The sequence below is a fragment of the Sturnus vulgaris genome, chromosome 9, assembly GCF_052056855.1.
Source record: "Sturnus vulgaris isolate bStuVul1 chromosome 9, bStuVul1.hap1, whole genome shotgun sequence".
Lineage (NCBI taxonomy): Eukaryota > Metazoa > Chordata > Aves > Passeriformes > Sturnidae > Sturnus > Sturnus vulgaris.
Window position 1 is genome coordinate 23,112,675 of NC_142251.1, and position 17,743 is coordinate 23,130,417.

The 17,743-nt window shown below is 37.4% G+C and overlaps 1 long non-coding RNA gene across 1 annotated transcript in view; it reads right to left on the bottom strand.

The window, feature by feature from the left end:
* LOC148222851 (uncharacterized) overlaps positions 1-17,743 on the bottom strand; it is a 411,241-nt gene that overhangs the window by 12,275 nt on the left and 381,223 nt on the right. Inside the window, exon 4 of the long non-coding RNA XR_015805502.1 lies at positions 4,367-4,519. This is a non-coding gene — a long non-coding RNA (uncharacterized LOC148222851). The remainder of the gene's footprint in view (positions 1-4,366; positions 4,520-17,743) is intronic.

A 17,743-nucleotide genomic window follows, 5' to 3' on the forward strand; every position in this document is an offset into this window, starting at 1 on the left:
TAGTTCTGGAACACTTGTGCTCATGAGTATTCAGCTTGCAGACAAAGCAGCCAAAGAGCAAGAATGGGACACAGACGGAAAAGTGCTGACAGAGGCAGCTGTACAACTTCCTAGGTATGAAGGGACAGTACAGCTGGAGGCACAGAACTGATATTAATTCATTTTTTTCATTGTGAGGCCATGAAGGTTTTATTTTTCTAACCCTTTATTCTCAGTTCAAAGAACATTTGACAAGGGCTGGCTCGGTGAACCAATCTTTTTAATGTGATTTATAGAATCAAGTCATGAATCTTTAAACCTGGTGATATAAATTGTCTCTTCAAAGTATCATGAATTGCTGAATATTATATTATTTTCCAGTTTTAAAAGTTCTGAAGCAGAGAGTAAAACCAGCACTATATGATGAATGCTATCAATTAGACAACACAAAATCAGCACTTGATCCTATAGGTTACATATGACTTTGGACCCTAAGTAAAGAGGATCTGTAAACTGCAAATTCAAGAATAGTGCAACCAGATTAATAAAAAAACGCTGAATGTGATCATAGATATTAGTAATAAATACTGAAATATTTCCATCATATTTAATGATCATACTTTGTCTATTTCAAACACCTCTGAACTTTGCTATTTGAAAATGATGACTTATTTCCTCTCCTATACACACCTAGTTATGTAAAGAAATGGCTGACAATCAGCTTTCCTTTCAAGAGCCACATTATCTCTACAGGACCTGCTTCCTCTGCAGGTGAAGTTGCCCTACCAGTTCAAGGTTAACAAGCGAGAATGCTGGAATGAGTAAAAGAACTAATGCACTCAGCAGAAACCGTGGGAGACTGGTCAAAAATAACAGTAAGACCACTGCATTAAACAAGAAAAAAAAATAGATATATTTGGGAGAAGGCACAAAACTAGTCCATCCTCATCAGTATCTTAGCAAAATCCACGCTTGTCTCAATATCTCGTTACAATGACATTGTAGCAGAGAGAGCATAACTCTATAATCAACCCAATTGCTCAAAGCCAATACTCACTGCTCACACCCCATTTGTTACTTGTGCAACTCCAGCTCCAAGGATTTTACATTGATAATGACATCAGAATCTGATTTCCAAAAAAACCCAAAAAACCCCAAACAAAACAACAAAGTGAGGAAAGCCATAAAATGCAATTTAAGGGGCACCAAATTCCAGCAACAAATCTGTTGAATTAGCAAAGAGTGCAGAAAATGAAGTCCATGTTTCATGGAGGATGTTTAGCTATCTTTCACTGTCATCAGATAACTGAGTCTGTTTTATTCTGGTTCATCTGTCTTTTCAGGAATCACACACCTGGATCAGCTTCTCAATGCAAATTGTCAATTGTAGCTGGCAAATAGAATAATGAACACATTTTAAAAAGACAAAGAGCATCCTAGTTTAGATCCCAGTTTCAGAAAAAAGAGGAAATCTCTGCCATGTTTCTTGCCACTAAGAGGGGTCAAGAGAACAAGTCTGGATGTGAATAAATGTATCTATAATATTTTCTGAAATAGATCCCATCCCTTCCCAGCCCTGTCTTCACTGATGACTTACTCATGCTCCTTCCTCTTGTTATGGTCAGCATTCTTTTCCATTGTTATCACATAATTAGCACCTATTATTTGTACTGTAAGAGAAAGTCTGCCATTTAGTATACACATAAATGTCTAAAATGTTAAAATATATTTTCCACTTTTTATTTAATGTTAAATAACACTTTAATTCCATATAACATAGCGATACCCAGAAATAAACAAGAATGTCCACAGAGATGTTTGTATTAATATAACTGCAGTATCAGTTACATTGCTGTGTGTAAGGCACAGGTCTGATTTTAACTGAAAATAGGTAAGTTATAGAGGAGCTTTGTTTTGTTTTGTTTTTCAATATGATAATTTGTGGGGGGAGGGAGAGACCAGAAGCAACCTGCATATATGTTTTGCATAATAAACATATGTGATCAGAAAAATTATTTGGAATTCAACTAACAAACCAGTCATAAAAAACCTTACCGGAGGATAAGCCTAAGGTCTGATTTTTTTCTATTTATTATTAGTTATTACTTGAATTGTAGGTGACAAAAAGATCTTATATATTAAACAAAATTTTTTGTTTGAAAGTGCTTCACAAGTCCTTGGGATTTTCAGCTAGATGTTCAGCTGTATTTTCAGCTAGCTAGATATCCCCCAGTCCACCAAAAGCCTCTGTGCCAATGGGACTCCAGATGCTCCAGCAAACCTAATCCTGGTTGTTTGTTTGACTTCCATGTCTGCCAGCTGAATCATTATCAGACAGTTGGCACACATGCTCTGTAGGATACCTGGAACACCCTATTTTCACTTCTCTACTTTTCAATTTACTTCCCCATCCCAACTATCCGCTACCTTTTTGCCCCCTTTCCACCCTTTTATCCACTCTGTCTCCTAATTTCTAATGAGCTTCTGCTCTGGTAAAGGCCACTTGAAACTCTCGATTCTCAATCAGATTACAAATCTCTTTCCAAAATTTCTTTCTGATACCCCAGGACTCTGTCTCCTCCTGCCTGACTTGAAATGCACCTGAGGGAAGGTGTGTACCTGCTCTCACAGGGGGATGTCAAATTTCACTTGTAACTCCAACAGAAAAACATGAAAATCAATAGTTTCAAGGAGATGTAAATCTTTCTGTCAGGAGCTCTCCTCAGCTGTGCCCAGGTCTCTGCCTGGTTCTAACCAAAGCCTTTTATCCTCCTGCCTTGCTCCAGGCATGCAGACAGTGCATCTATCTAAAATCCAGAAATAAGGAGTACAGATGTAAAGCTGCTGTTCCTTTCCCTGACTCGCTGCAGTGACAAAACACTAAGTTTAAAAATTTAAAAAATATAATGACTTTTTTTCTCTCCATCCCTCTGATTTCAGTAGTTATTTATCAGGAGTTAGAGGATGCACAATCAAGCAGGTTGAAGTAGGAAAACCAGTTACAGGCTGGTCACCTGGGCTGATCCCAGTCTTGCTGTAAATCAAATCAAACAAACAATTAAGAAATACAGCTGAAGACAGAGGATTTCCATTGCTTTACCGTGGTAGATTTGGTCTCAAGCACTCAATGCCTCAGTGCTATCACAGGTGATCACTCCATGCCTATGCACAGAGATTAGCAAACAGGAGGTTTTGTTTCACCCCACAGAAACACAAACTGGAGTTTGGGATGGAGGCTCAGTGGGCAGTCAAGCTGGGCAGCAGCAGGGTGGGAGCACCAGAGGAGAAGAGGGAGCAGCTCTCTGCAGTCAGGGGGTTGCTCACTCCTGCCCCTCTGCTGCCCCTTTTTCATCATCTCACAGACCTGTTATCATCCTGCTGTCTTCCTTATTTGAATCTGTCACTATGACTATCACTCTGTTGCTCCAGAATAATCTCTGCAATATCTGAATATGAGAAGGATTTACTTTTCTCCTAATGAGTTACCTGAGTGTGGATCACCCCTGGCTGGATTAGAAAGTGGAATGCACTGTTAGTTCTGACAGGAGAGAGCTTTCTGTGGTCACTGGAAACAGCACAAACACTATTAAATAAAGTATAATATGACTTAATTTTTATTCCTATTCATGTACCAAAATGAACGTCTGTCAAGCCAGGACAGTAATTAATAATATCTGTAAACAATATTATTTGTTTTGATTACATTCATAACTGTGAACCACTACTGATGGAATTGCCAAAGTAAACAAGTTTGGTTGTTTTTCACTCTTCCTCCATGTTCATATAGCCCTGATTTCTTCAGCTGCTGACATTTTATAAATGTCATAGTTTATGAGGAAATAATAAAACCCCAGGTAACATCACACAACACTATGACCTTTAGCTGAGGGATTGCTCTAAGTTCTTTAGTAAGCTCAGTAAAGAAATTTGGAGGTGATAATTCAGGTTCTAGGAAGTAATTGAAGACTTCAAAGGTCAGAGATTTTCTGTCTGTGAGTCAGACTCAGAAATATAATTTTTTTTCTAACCTGTTGCTTGGGATTTGATTTTGCTAATGACCTACTTTAGCAACAAATGATAAACAGCTTTAATTGAAAATGTGGAAATTTTCACTATTATTTGGAACTGAATTTGTTTATAGTGACCAGTCTAGTCAAACCTAAAGGCATTCTCATTATTAGGGTTTTTGCCTAGGAAGTAGATCTGGTGAATATTTCCACCACAGAATTTCTGGTAGATCCTCTTAACAGGTACACATTGGCATTTAATGAACCATTCTCAAAACACTGTTGGAGAAAAATGGATTTTGCTGATGTTTGAAGACATTTGAATTCTATCATAACTTTCAATAGGTGTTTTGACAAGTTAAGGTTTTAGCATAACTTACCTGTCATGAAATTTGAGGAAGAATCCTCCTCTAGAGAGAATCTCTCTTCTTCTTCCCATGAGCCTATGCATGTGTATCCCAGCAGAATTACGCAGAATTTTAATCCTCAGACTTCAAGAATTGAGGAGAGTGCACCAGTTTAGTTTATACTGCCTAGAAAATGGAATTGGACACAGAATGTCAAGCTCTTTAGATTTTCTGATAGGATATTAAACCACTTCTCACCACTAAAACAGTTCCATCTAAAGCTGCATGAAACATGAAGCTACAATAACCAGAAGCAGTAGAACTAAAAACCAGCTAAACAATTAATACTTAGCCAACAAATCACTATGGGTAAAAAATTAGAAATAAAAATTAGCATATTGTATGTAGGTACTTGATAAAGTAAGTCAGGCAGTGCAGATAGTGCCACAAAGGCAAGAAGAGTCACAGTTTTTCTGTGTGCTGCATTTGAAATGAAAGCAGGAAGAACCAGCCATCCTCTGGGAATGGAAACCTTGTCATAGGTGGCACATGAGACATTGGACAACTTCTTCCAAAATGAAGCATTACTAATCTCAGAAAAGGCAGAGAAAATCTCCAATGTAAATGAGACGTTTGTTGCAATGACACAAAATTCATAGACAGGTGCCACTGGAAAAAGTGAATGACAGGTCACTGCTATGGGACAGTTTTAATTTTGTTCAAATGGTCTTAAACCTGCAACTTGTACTTTAAAGCTCTTGGGATTAGAAAACATGAATTATATCTTTGGGATAGAATAAGAAGTGTGAAATACACTCAGAACTTGTCCTGGACAATCACTTCAGCATGACCTCATGTGAGAGTTGTGGCTTAAATTACTGAGTTTCTGCATATACATATAAAATAGATATTTTCTTGCCTGGATGCACAGCTCCTTCCTACTCTAATCATGACTTCCAATGGATTAATTCCTCACTTTCAGAAAAAAGTGGCAATACAGAACATAGAACAAGAAAGTAATTCACACTTGCCTTAGCCTAAGGTTTAAATTACTTCACTCAGCCCCTAAAGCATCTTGATCACAATTCGAAAAATCCCAACAATTGACAAGTAGTGAGATGAGTTGTTTGATCAAAGTCTGAAGTCAGCACTTTGTTGCAGAGTCTGCCATCTGTTCATTACTGCCATGCAAGGAACACACCAGCTTGCTGCTGGAATGGTGTGAATTGGGACACTGCTGGCACACACACTTAGGAGCACTGCTATACTCTCATTATTTTGTAAGAGGAAAAGAAACATTTGAGCAGTTTGCCATTTATAGCTCCATGAGCTATAAATGTTAATGGTGGTGTGAGCACTGGGGGTCTCTGAACTCTCAAAGTCGTGCTGCATTTAGGTAAGAACTGTGAAGTCAGTTCTAAAATAAATATTAAAAAAAATTCAAAAGTATTTTTAGCACATGGAGAAATATCTCAGTAGTAGGTCACTTGGTAATTCCATAGAGAAATTTTAATATTTGGTGAATTAATGCATCCTGTAAACATTGCAAAAAAAGGCAACCATTGCCTTACTATAACTGTCTCTGAATTGTAGTGGTACCATTTTGTAACATTTATTACAAAATATCACAAAGCCATCAAACTTGTCAGCTTCTTGTGTCATGCACTCTAATCTCCCAATGCCTGAAGTGTAGGAAGAAGTTTCTGTAAAATCTCTCACTATGCTAAAAATTCCCCTTCTAAGTCCTTCTCCATTCACATTTTATGAGTGTCACTTTTTTGCAGATCACACTTTCAAATTTATTAAGTCTAGTTGCATTTTTTTTGTCCAAAGCCACAGTTTATGCTTAGAATGCTTTTACATGTCATTGCTTCTTGGACTTCAGGAAGATGATCTATCACTACATCTCAGTCCTCCACTACCTACATATATAATGGATCTTAGAATAAAAGATTCATCAGAAAAAGAGTAGATGAAATCATAGATTTGCCTGTTAATAAGGGAACTCTTGCACTCACACAGAATAATTTTAGGGATAAGCCTATTTTACACCCAGATATAACTATCTCTTCCCTAAATCTTGAAAAAGAAACTCGCTATTCCCGTTACCTTCTTTTAGATGCAAAATCCACACAAAATTACGATTATGATTGTACAAAAAACAACATTACTGCTGATAAATAATAAAGGGTTTGCCAATGTAAAAAATGCATTTTTTAAAACTCAACAAGCAATGATTATGAAAGACAGCATGAGATTTATCTCTACAGATTTTACAGCATGACTCATTTATAGTAACCTTTAATACTCTCCAACAAAAATCTGCTAAAAATTATTCTGTCATAAAAAATAATTTTAAAATTTTAAATACACTTTGCGCATTTAACATAAATACATTTTTTCTAGAGTCCTATCTTGCACGTGTATTGCACATCTTAAAAGAAATAAATTCGGGGTGACCTCACAGACACTGCCGATTCTGAGACTGTTGTGACTGAAGTTGTGACTGAATACAAAAATTGCTGGGCACTGGAAGGGGTGGGACACAGATTCCCTATGTAGAGCAGCATGTGGGAAGTATTAATTAGAAGTTATTAGGACTCTAATCTGAGGGTCATTTAGGAAAGGTCAGGTGAAACCTTTTCAAAGGGAAAATAGAATCTGAATGCCTCTCTGCTTCCCTCTTCCATCATTAAGCACTCATTATAAGACATGGTTAAGAGCAGTGTTTGAAATCCTGCAATGAGTTCCCTCAGTCTGTGCAGCAGCTGGTTAAAGATCCTCCTGCAGTAGATTGAGCCATCTAATGAGATGGTCTGATAAAGATTTCAAGCAGGAGGAATTGTGTTCTTCAAAAATCCTCAGAGACTGAATTTTCTTCTGTGTTCAGATTTTTATTTTTTTTTTGTGAAGAGATAAAATGATGAATTCCTATACAAACCCATTCATTCCTGAAGGAAATTAGCTTTGTAAGGGGCAGGGGTCAGGAAACTGGAATTCTCTATTCCAGATTCACTAGTAAGAGAATCTGTTCAAGGTATTTCATTATAGCTTTGCCAAGAACGAGGGGGCAAATCTACCTTGTTCTCATTCTTGAGGAAATCTTGCAAATATTGGCTGCAAGAGCAAAGCAGGGCTCTGAAGCAGCATCAGGGAGACCTGAATTTTTCCTGTGAGCTGTTGAGAGGTCTTAAGGTGGGGAGATGGAGGTCTGATAACACAGCTCCTATTAGGGCTCCTGTTTCAGGGGGCAGTGGATGGAATGGAAATCTCTGCTTATCTCCTCACTGGTCCATTAAATCCTTCACTGGTTCACTGACCATCTTTGAGGGTAACTTCAAAAAGGTACTGTGGTTTGTAGGAGTTAATGGCTTTGATTCCCTGGTGCATTAGAGGTTTGGGGTTTTTTATTGCAAACGAGGCAGAGGCCAGCTGCTGTGGGATCCAGAGTGGGAAAATCCCCTGGAAGTCACTTCAGTGACACTTCTGGCTGCAGTAACTCTGGCTGTAAGAAAAACAGCCAAGGAAGAAAGGATGCACTTTAGACTCCTTCCTCAAGAAATCCTTTAAAGACAGGATGTCCTCTGTTGCCTGCTACAGGATTATAAAACAGGTTTCAGCTTGATAGGGACACCTGGTTCCCTTTTACCAAGCCTGTGGGAAAGGGATCACTCCATCAATGCCACGTTCTTGATGGCTCCAGTCACAAGTCTGACACATTAAAGCCTCCTCAGAGCTGGGGCTGCCTTTCCTCTCCAAATCTACTCTGTCCTTGCAGCAAACCACAGATTGAAACCAGCTCCTCCAATCCCATGGTGTAGATGTAATTAAGTTACTTCCCTTTCAAGTTACTGATTTCTTCACAAGATATGTAAAGATTTAGAAGGAAAAAGTAGTGAAATTTCCCTAAGAAAGGAAATGTGTGCTGCTGTCCTGTCTAGGTGCAAGGGAATGTTTTTCATCAAGATGTGTTTCATTTTCTATTTTATTTTCTATTTTTGCTACATGGAACAATCCAAAGCAGTTCAGATTGGCTTCCACATGGTACCACATACTTGTTCAGATATAAAATTGAAGGAAACTAAAAAACAACCACTTAAACTATGTGCCCCAAATAAAGTACCTTTTAGTAATATTGGGAAGTTTTCAAACCACTTTATAACAAAAATATCATAAGTAACTGACCTTTAAAGTTTTATTTTTAAAAAAATAAATTTAAAGTTTTAAAAGGTGAAAGAAGTTATTGTGCATTTGTTCCCGTTTTCCTCAAACTAGGACAAAAATACCTGTGCATTCAGCTTTATAAACTCATCAATGCTAACCTATGGAAAAAAGGTATTCAAGGAGCAGACATTCTCCTGGCACCTAACTTCATTCTCAGCTTACTCATAATTTATGAAGAAAAGAGCTTTCACTGTCTCCCAAATGCAGCAGCCACTTCAGTACACATCATTTTGTCTGAAACAGTGAAATTACTCAGTCTTGAATGCACCACTGAAACAGCCATTTCTGTGAAACATTTGCAACAATTATTTTTTGAATGACATTCAGAGATAAACAAAAAAAAAAATATAAAAGTCTCAAATCAATATAAAGATTTTTAAAAAGCCTCAGCCTTTGGTTAAGAGTTTTCAGTTGCTGGCAGCAGCAAACTCTTTTTCTGCAGAAGCACCTTTGTTGTTCTGACGATTACCTGAAGAGCTGTATCCCATCTTCCTCTCCAAATGATATTCATATTACCAGATTTTTCCTCAGAGCTGTTTGCAGAACAAGAATTCCACTTGACAAACATTCTGAGAATTTAAAATACAGTTCTGCTCTGATTCAAAAAGAAAACATTATAAACTCCATAAAGGAAATCCATTTAGCTGAAGACAATTTATTTTGCTCAAAGCAGATGATTTTTAACTTTATATTTGGTATTATAACACCAAATAAATCCTATATAATATTATACTATATATATATAAAATATATAGGAAATAGATAATATTGGTATTATAAGCTAAAAAAGAAATAAAATCAAAACTTGTTCTAGAAAAGTTATACTGTTGTAATATCTTTTAATATAGAATAACAAAGGTTTCCAGGCCTTTTTCTTTTTTTCAGAATTTTTTTTTGTTGAAACACATTTCTAAGAATAAACCCCTGCTTTTAATTGAGGATTTTGATTTAATTTGAGCCTCACAGAAATAGCTGTGCTGCATTTCCTGCCTCCCTCAGTGAGAAATTCGTGCCACAGTGGGGTTGGTGCAGGGAAGTGTCCAGTTTAGGGTGTCCTGTACCAGAGGTGCCCCCTGCCAGACTGGGCTGATTTCCAGATTTCCTATGGGAAGCCTGGGTGTACCCTTCAGAAACATCCCATTCTTTGGTGGCTGAACTCTGGCTGAATTCAGATGTCCTGCAAGAATTCCCAGGTATGGGATCCCTGAGAGGATTGCACTTAGAGCAAGTCCTAGAACCAGCCTGACAAGCTTCATGTGCACAAAGTTACTGCTTGTTCTTTCCAGTGATTTTTAAATATTCTGGATGTATCACTGTGTGAATGTCAAAGCAAAGTGCAACAAGAAAAATGTTTGTCTATTCCACACAATGCTGTTATTACATCGATTTTTTTTCCCCCAATTTCCTCTGTTTAAAGGCCTTCATGTTTCAAACATCACACTCCAGGCTTGTGTCTTCTTCACAAAATTCCTTGTTTAACTTAATACAAAAGCATAACCAGCACCAAGATATTGATAGTGGGAATGGCTTTTCAATAAGATATCTTAATGCATTTAAAGCATTTTTAATGGTTTGTTTTGTGAAAGTTATCAATATTTATGTATAAACTAGATATTATAAAAATATCTATACTTACCCTTTCAGAAACCATTTGGATTCTTTGACTATTATTCAGGGAGCAGCAGGCACTGATGTACATACACTTTTGTTACTGTGCTCCATCACCACTGCATGCAGGTGTGCTACACTTTTTATTTATTTACAAACCTTGTATAAACTCAGTAAGTCCAGAAAAAAGGATTATATGAAACAGATCTTGGTTCTGTGCAAAACCACTAGCTCAAGCCCTTATCTAATACACAAAGGAAAAAAAAGCATATTCTGTGCAATAACATACTCATCTGTTTGTCTTGGATCATACATATGGAATATGTATAATTCTATATATATACACATATATGTACAGAAGGGAATTATGAAAAGTTACAAATTTGGAATAAAACAACAACAAGCCTATTTTTTTTTCAAATGATGATTAAGCATCCTCCCTCTGCCAGGAACTGCTCACTAACTACTTGCAACCTGCCCATGGGGATATTCCACAGGCCACAGTTCTCTCAGGGCCATAAACAAATCTCACATATTGCAGCTCTGTGCCCTCCTTCAGGTCCATCCAGAGCATGGAGTGCCAACTGGAAATCCACTTAATTATTTTATTGCTTTGGTTTTTCTTAAGCCATTGAAACTTTGCTAGTATGCCTAGAATATTACAAAAAGAAACTTTATTTTGAGCACGTAGTTTAAGTGGTTGTTTTTTAGCTCTCTTCAATTTTATATCTCAATAAGGACGTGTTACCATGTGGAAGCCAATCTGAACTGCATTGTATTGTTCCATATAGCAAAAATAGAAAATAAAATACAAAATAAAACATAACTTGATTAAAAACATTCCCTTGCACCTAGACAGGACAGCAGCACACATTTCCCTTCTTAGGATGACTCTTTCCTTCTAAATCTTTACATATCTTGTGAAGAAATCAGTAACTTCCAAGAGAAGTAACTTAATTACATTTACACCATGGGATTGGAGGAGCTGGTTTCAATCTGTAATTTGCAGCAAGGACAGAATAGATTTTTTCTACCTCTCAGGGCAAAATCTTTGTGCCAAGAGAGAATAAGATCCATCCTTGAAACATTAAATACATGGAGATTCTACCATCGATCAGGAAAACCCTTCCTTCCTTCACTACCCTTCACATAAAATAAAGATTTATAATGGACCACTAAAGAGAGTGTGAGCAGAGTCCATAAAGGTTCAGCTCCTCATAGCAGCTTTTAAATGTTTACTTCTTTATCCACAATAACCTGGCTATACAGGATGCCATGTTTCCATGTACAGGCTTCTGACAAAGGTGAACATTTTAGTGCCAGGGTCACATTTGCTACTTCCACTGTTCTTCCAAGACTTTTTTTTTTTTTTTAATTAAAATCCCTGTTTCTACCTAGTGCACTTCCATCTGTCCATATAATTTTCTTCACATGCCTGTCTATCCCTTCTCCAGAAATATGAGCTGCTTTTTCATTTGGCTGCTGTATTTCACTTTGGAAATGTTCTCCATTCTACCTGAAATGCCTTGGATTTTTGCAAAGTGTTCTGTTAACAAGTCTTGATACCGTAGTACTGTGCCAAGGTGAATGATTTCCTAATCAATTCCAACCCTTTGAAACAGGTCCCTCCGTGTGGCATGCTCGTGTGTGTCACAAAACAGAAGCCATTTGCTGGGTGGAAGGTGAACCAACTCTACCAGGCAGGATTTGTTGATTTGTTCCACAAGATGTCACAAAGTGACAATTCCTGTCAAAGGGAAGATCATTTTCAGTTATCAAGGTAACACCTGTAATCTAAATAGTGATTAGGCACTCCAAAGAGAATGGCTCATCAATTACATCCTTGGAGTTAGAAGCATATTCAGAATGGTTTTTAAAAGGTCCAGTTTTCCACTATTTGGGAGGAGAATTTCCCTCTATTTCAGAAGGACAATGAGTGCACTCCATGGCACTCATCTTAATTATGAGAAGCATTCATTGCTTCAAAACCCCAAGAATCTTTTTTCTCCACAGAAAACAAGGCAAGTGTTCTATTAGCTTCAGGAATTGTAATCCTGTCATTAATGTTTTTATCTACAGAGTTTAGGCTTTTTTTTTCATTATACATAAACCAACACATCACAGGTTTGACAGTGGTTGTATTGAGCAGACAGACACACATCTTCTTTTAGACAGATTAATGAGAGGTTTTATGAAGGAGAGAGCTCATTTAGGAATTATGTCTGAGGCTGCATTGCAAAGTCTTGTCTGCACGAGTACATTAAAGGTGATAAAATATTTAGAACTACTTTAATGAATCTATTCTTATCTCTAAAAGAAGAAGAGAGGGGGGCAATTCATGCAGTTAGTGCTTAATGGAAGAGGTTTATGTGCTGATGTGGACTGTTTTGTTAACCTCCCTTTAGTTAATTCATTATCTGTTACTGAAAAGGCCTCTCACAAGATCCAGTAAGAGATTTTCTCCTGTAAGCCAGGCCCAATAATTAACAGAGTGAGCTGCCCTGGGCTGATACTACCACCAGTATCAGCCACTCTTCTCTGTGTCATCTGCTGCATACTCCAGATCTTATAGGTGCAGCCATTTGTCAACCCTTTCTTTTACAGAAAAAGAAAAAAATAAAGTGGGAAACAGCAGATAAAGTAGTGAAAACACTGCAAAAACTGCAGATAAAATAAGAGAGCACACTGGCTTTAATAAAAGGGGTTTTCATTATCTCTGGTAAAAATATGAGAGTTTTTTCATCAGCTTCAGTGGCAGTGCTTTTATTCTGAAGCAGATTTTACTGGAAGAACTTCTGCCAAATTCACCTCTATTTTACTTGAGAAAGACTGGGAAAAGCAGCTCCTTTTCCTCTCATTTGGCTCATTCTCTTCCAACAATGTGTTTAAAAGTCATACTTTTAAAAAATTTACACTGCATTTATTCCCTATTTTTATTAATTTTCACCAATGAAACATGGTACACCGGATTTTCTATCCAAATATTGCTAGATTCTCTTCTATAAAGAGAACTGCTGGATTCTTTTCTATGTAACAGAAATATCTTAATGGCAATGAAAACCATATTTTTTTCACATTAGAGCAAAGTGTGCTATATAATTAAAGCAAGGGACTGAGAGGTAAATGATCAGGGTCATCAAGCAGCTGTGGGCAAATCATTTAGAACAGCCTTCCCCAAGTCATTAAATCAGACAGGCAATTTAGATTTCACATATGCAACATCCATGAAAATCAGGTCAGTCATCTGCAGTGCCCCATCCCAGTTTATCATACATTCTTTGTGAGATAATGCTAATCTCTGTGACAGTATTTCTCCCTAAGATTAAAAATGTTTTGGGTCTTCCACAAAGGTATCTAATAAGAGTTAACTAATTAATTTAATGCACAACTATTATTAAGTAATAAAACCTCTTAAAGATCCTCAGATGAAAGCTGCTAATGAAACTCTGTCCTTAAGAAGCTGCTGCTAAGAAATGTGCAGTTGCTGGAAGCAGCTCTAAAGAGGTTCTAATGAGGTCCCCACACACATCCCTCACTTCTCACTGGGTATAATAATCCATTTGGACTGGAAAAAGAGAATGGTAACAGGTACTTCTTCTTTCATGATTACAAGCAAAAAGGGTGAAAATATACTGCTCGTCCTGTTGCTGCAACTTGTGACACTGAATAGGTGACAATTGCATTTCTATGTGAAAGAAGGCATTAAAAGTTTAGAAAGATTAGAAAAGAAGCTGATTTAGAGTGTAACATTATGCTCTGACCTACTACATATAATGAGTAATGTGTTCTAAAATTAGAGAGCATGTCCAGGCAGGATGTGGAAAGGTTATGTCTGAATGATGCGGCATTATTAATTACTGAATATTCGAGGCAGATTCCAATAGAAAGACACTTCCTGTATCTTTTAAGCTCTTTGTCTCCCACTTCCTACAAATATACAGTTATAGAGAAAAATATTTTCTACCACTTTATTGAAGAGTCATGGGTCTTTACTTAACTAGTGACTTAAAAAAAAAATAGCTAAAACTAGCTGCTGTCATTAAAAGTTTGGGTTTTGCAAGTTTAAAAATCCAAGTTGAATACTGTAGATACCCCTTTTACATGCAGTACTCCTCATTTAGCAAGCAGAGACCTTACGTGTGCCCTACAGATCAATTTGGCCTCAAGCAGGCTGTGCTCAGGAGTTATCAGTGTAATCATGTCTAATTATTTTACAAGTGCCTAAAAAACCAAAGAATATCCAGGTTAAATCATATCAAAGAGAACGACCTTGACCAGAACTTCAGAACTACACTTCCCACTGGAAAGCCTTTGATACACAGGCTGAAGGAGACTCCAGTTCACTCTTTTCACTTTTTTTCCTTTTTTCTGAATTGTCTTAGCTGAGCCAGGCAGCAGAGAAGCCATTCCTCACTTTTATTACCAAACAAGAACTTAAAAAATGTTAAGCTTGGAAAACAAATGCAAAAGTTGCAGCAGCTTCTCAGAAGTATTTGTTGAACACTAACCAGTGCCTAACATCACAACACATTAAACTCTATCTCTCCTCCCTATTTCCTCTTATACCAGATACTTGCAAGAGCAGAACTTTGGAAATTTTGTAAACTCTCTCTTTTCACTTGGAAATCAAACCCCAAAACTTGCTGTCAAACCAACTCATTAGTATAAAAAGACTCTCCACAGCTAAAAGCTGTGTGATATATTTAGCACATCATGAGGGCACAGTGTTAATTGTTTGTAGCAGTGGAGATGATTTTGCTGTTTCATTTCCTGATCACGACTTCCACAAAAAAGTTCACAATGGCTATTGCATTATGTAAAACTGTGTTTAATAAAGCCTTTTTTCATTTTTTTCCCCTAATGTACATTGGACATACTTGATGTGAAATCTGCAAACTAGTGTCACATCCCTAGCTTGTTTCCATGTAATTAATTCAAATATCAAATATAATTAGAAGTAAAAGAATATTATTTCTCCTGGTTGAGGTAGGTCAGCTGTGTCCCAGCTGAGCCATCTTAACTCTTCTGAGTTGCAAATAATATTTGAGGATCCTTGCATGAGAAGTGTTACAACCTATAAGGATTTTTTCCCCATACTGGATCATACAGAGTTTAGTTATTATTTCTGTAATCTACCACATTATTAATTATTATTAAGGCAGTATTGGAAGCCATCAATGAGACAGTTGAGGGAAAATATGCCAGTGTTTCATGATCCTTCAGGTGACATGGAAGACTGGATTCTCTGATAATTAACTGTGTGGTTTTGTTTGAGAAGAGAGTTGAATGGAAACAGTACCCCAAAAAAACGCCTATAGGAAAAAAAGCAGCTGAGAAGGAAACACCATAAAGCAGCAACTTACATCTGCCAGTCAAAGGCACCACTAAGAATTCAGCATCTAAACAGGCAAGAGCTTCAGAACCTTCCTTCCTCTTCAAATCCCAACAAGTAAGAGACTGAACTTATTTTGTACGTTTCAAAAATGAACATAGAAGTGTGCAATGCAGACAAGTGCCTACGAGCCTTGGAAAGCACAGAGGATAAATTACAGCAATATGATGACTTTTTTATTTAGTAATATAATTTGGTACATAGTAGTATCTGAGTTAGGCTTAGATTTTCTTTCTTCCTCTAAACTGAGGGTAGAGTGAATGTGTTGCCATGGAGCATCACTCACTACCAGAAGCACTGGAAAACATATTAACAACTAATATATGTACTTTGTCAGATACAGTGTGAACAGACATAAAACACAATAAAAGAATCCTATCAACAGTTCATGATCTGAGCTTCCAAGGCATGAACCCACGTTGTTTCCAGACGGGGACTTTTTTTGCACTATAAATATTCCAGAGTACAAAGCAGCAAGGATTTGGTACTGCTGGGAACACTCAGAGCCAAGGGTTTGCACAAGATGAGTCACTGTCATAAAAAACTCCCCATGCAAATTTCAGACAAAATAGAGTGAGGAGCTGAACTGAAAGCCCAGGAAGGTAAAACCACATGTGCAGCATGGGCACATCCTGGTGGAGACTCACCTGCCCCACTCAGCAATAAGTGTTTCACAGGGTACTGCTGCCTTTGAGGACAAGCACTTCACCTTCCAACCTGAGCAGCAAACTGCAGCAGAGGAGTGCACCCCACTCTCCCCAGGGTGAGGAGCCTCTGCCAGCCAGGGAGTGAAAAACCTGAGCACCCCCATTCCAAACAGAAGAGAGCTGGGAACAGGGAATTGCTGAGAGCTGGAAAAAGGAGTCTCAGGCAGCAACTGTCCTTGCCTCAGACCGAGCTCCAGCACTGCCATCAGTTGGTTTGATACAGGGCAACGCTGATATTCATTTTTTATTAAGGCAAAGCACACTTACAAACAATTACAATCAATATAGGGCAAAGAGTGACAGCTATCCTGTCCCCAAACATTAAAGCAAAACCCAAAATCTTTGACTGCAAAAGGAACTGCGAGGCCCATTTTTAAAATATGGGTATTAGTGTTGGGTGTTTTTCACTAGTGAGGTGATCACTAACTGCCTTCAAATCATATTTAGCCAGCTAAACATCAAAACACAGTGTGACAATTCCACAAGTGCTGTGTCCCTCAACGTCCAAACACTGGTTAATTGTCACATCTGACAACCCTGAGATGAAACTACTGGTTTCACACAATCACAACTGCATCTTTGGATTGCTTTAGAAACAGAGAACAAAAAATCCACCCAAAACCACAAAAATCCCAGAGTGAACAAAACAAAACAAAACAAAACAAAACAAAACAAAACCCCCAACCCAACCAATCAGAAATCCAAACTCACAAAACAAACAAACACACACCCCAAACAGCTCCAGAAAGAAACTGCTCAGACAGAAAAGAAAGACTGATGGTAATCCTAAAAATTCTGTGATAAGGGAGTGCCATAAAGTAGGAATTGCTGTTTTCATTCTGGAGTGCAAACAAACACTGAATATTGGGGGTTTAGACCCATGGCCACATAACTGTCCAGTTGTGCACTTGCAGGCTGTTACAAAACCCCAGGTGAAATAAAACAAGTGCAGGTTCATGGATCCTTCAAAATCCACTGAAGATTCTTCATGCTGTGCCACAAAATGTAAGGTTGAAAGAACATGAGATCCATAGAAAAGGAAATTTATTAGTATTAAACATTGAGAACCTTAATTTTCATATCTTTATTTAAAGAATGTTATAAAATGGTGATAGAAAACCTGAAGTCCATAAAACTGGATTCAGAACTATAAATCTCCTAGCAATGATCTACAGATAATTGAAAAAAATCTCATCAGTTTCAGCAAACTGTAAATCAGGCTTGTGTATATTTGTGGATAATAAACTCCTTTATATGTATTTCCTTAGATATGCATCTTTTTTATCTGTATTTTTATACATTCAGAAGATGAAAGAGGTGGGAAATGCTACTTTCTGGATTTTTTTCCCATTCATTTTCTCTCTCTCTTGCTAATCAGTTCCAAGTGATCTGACTGTGAAAATATCACCTCATTTTTCACCAATGAGATTTTATTTCTGAATACAGAATCACAGATTTGGAGTGGGTAGGGAAAACTAA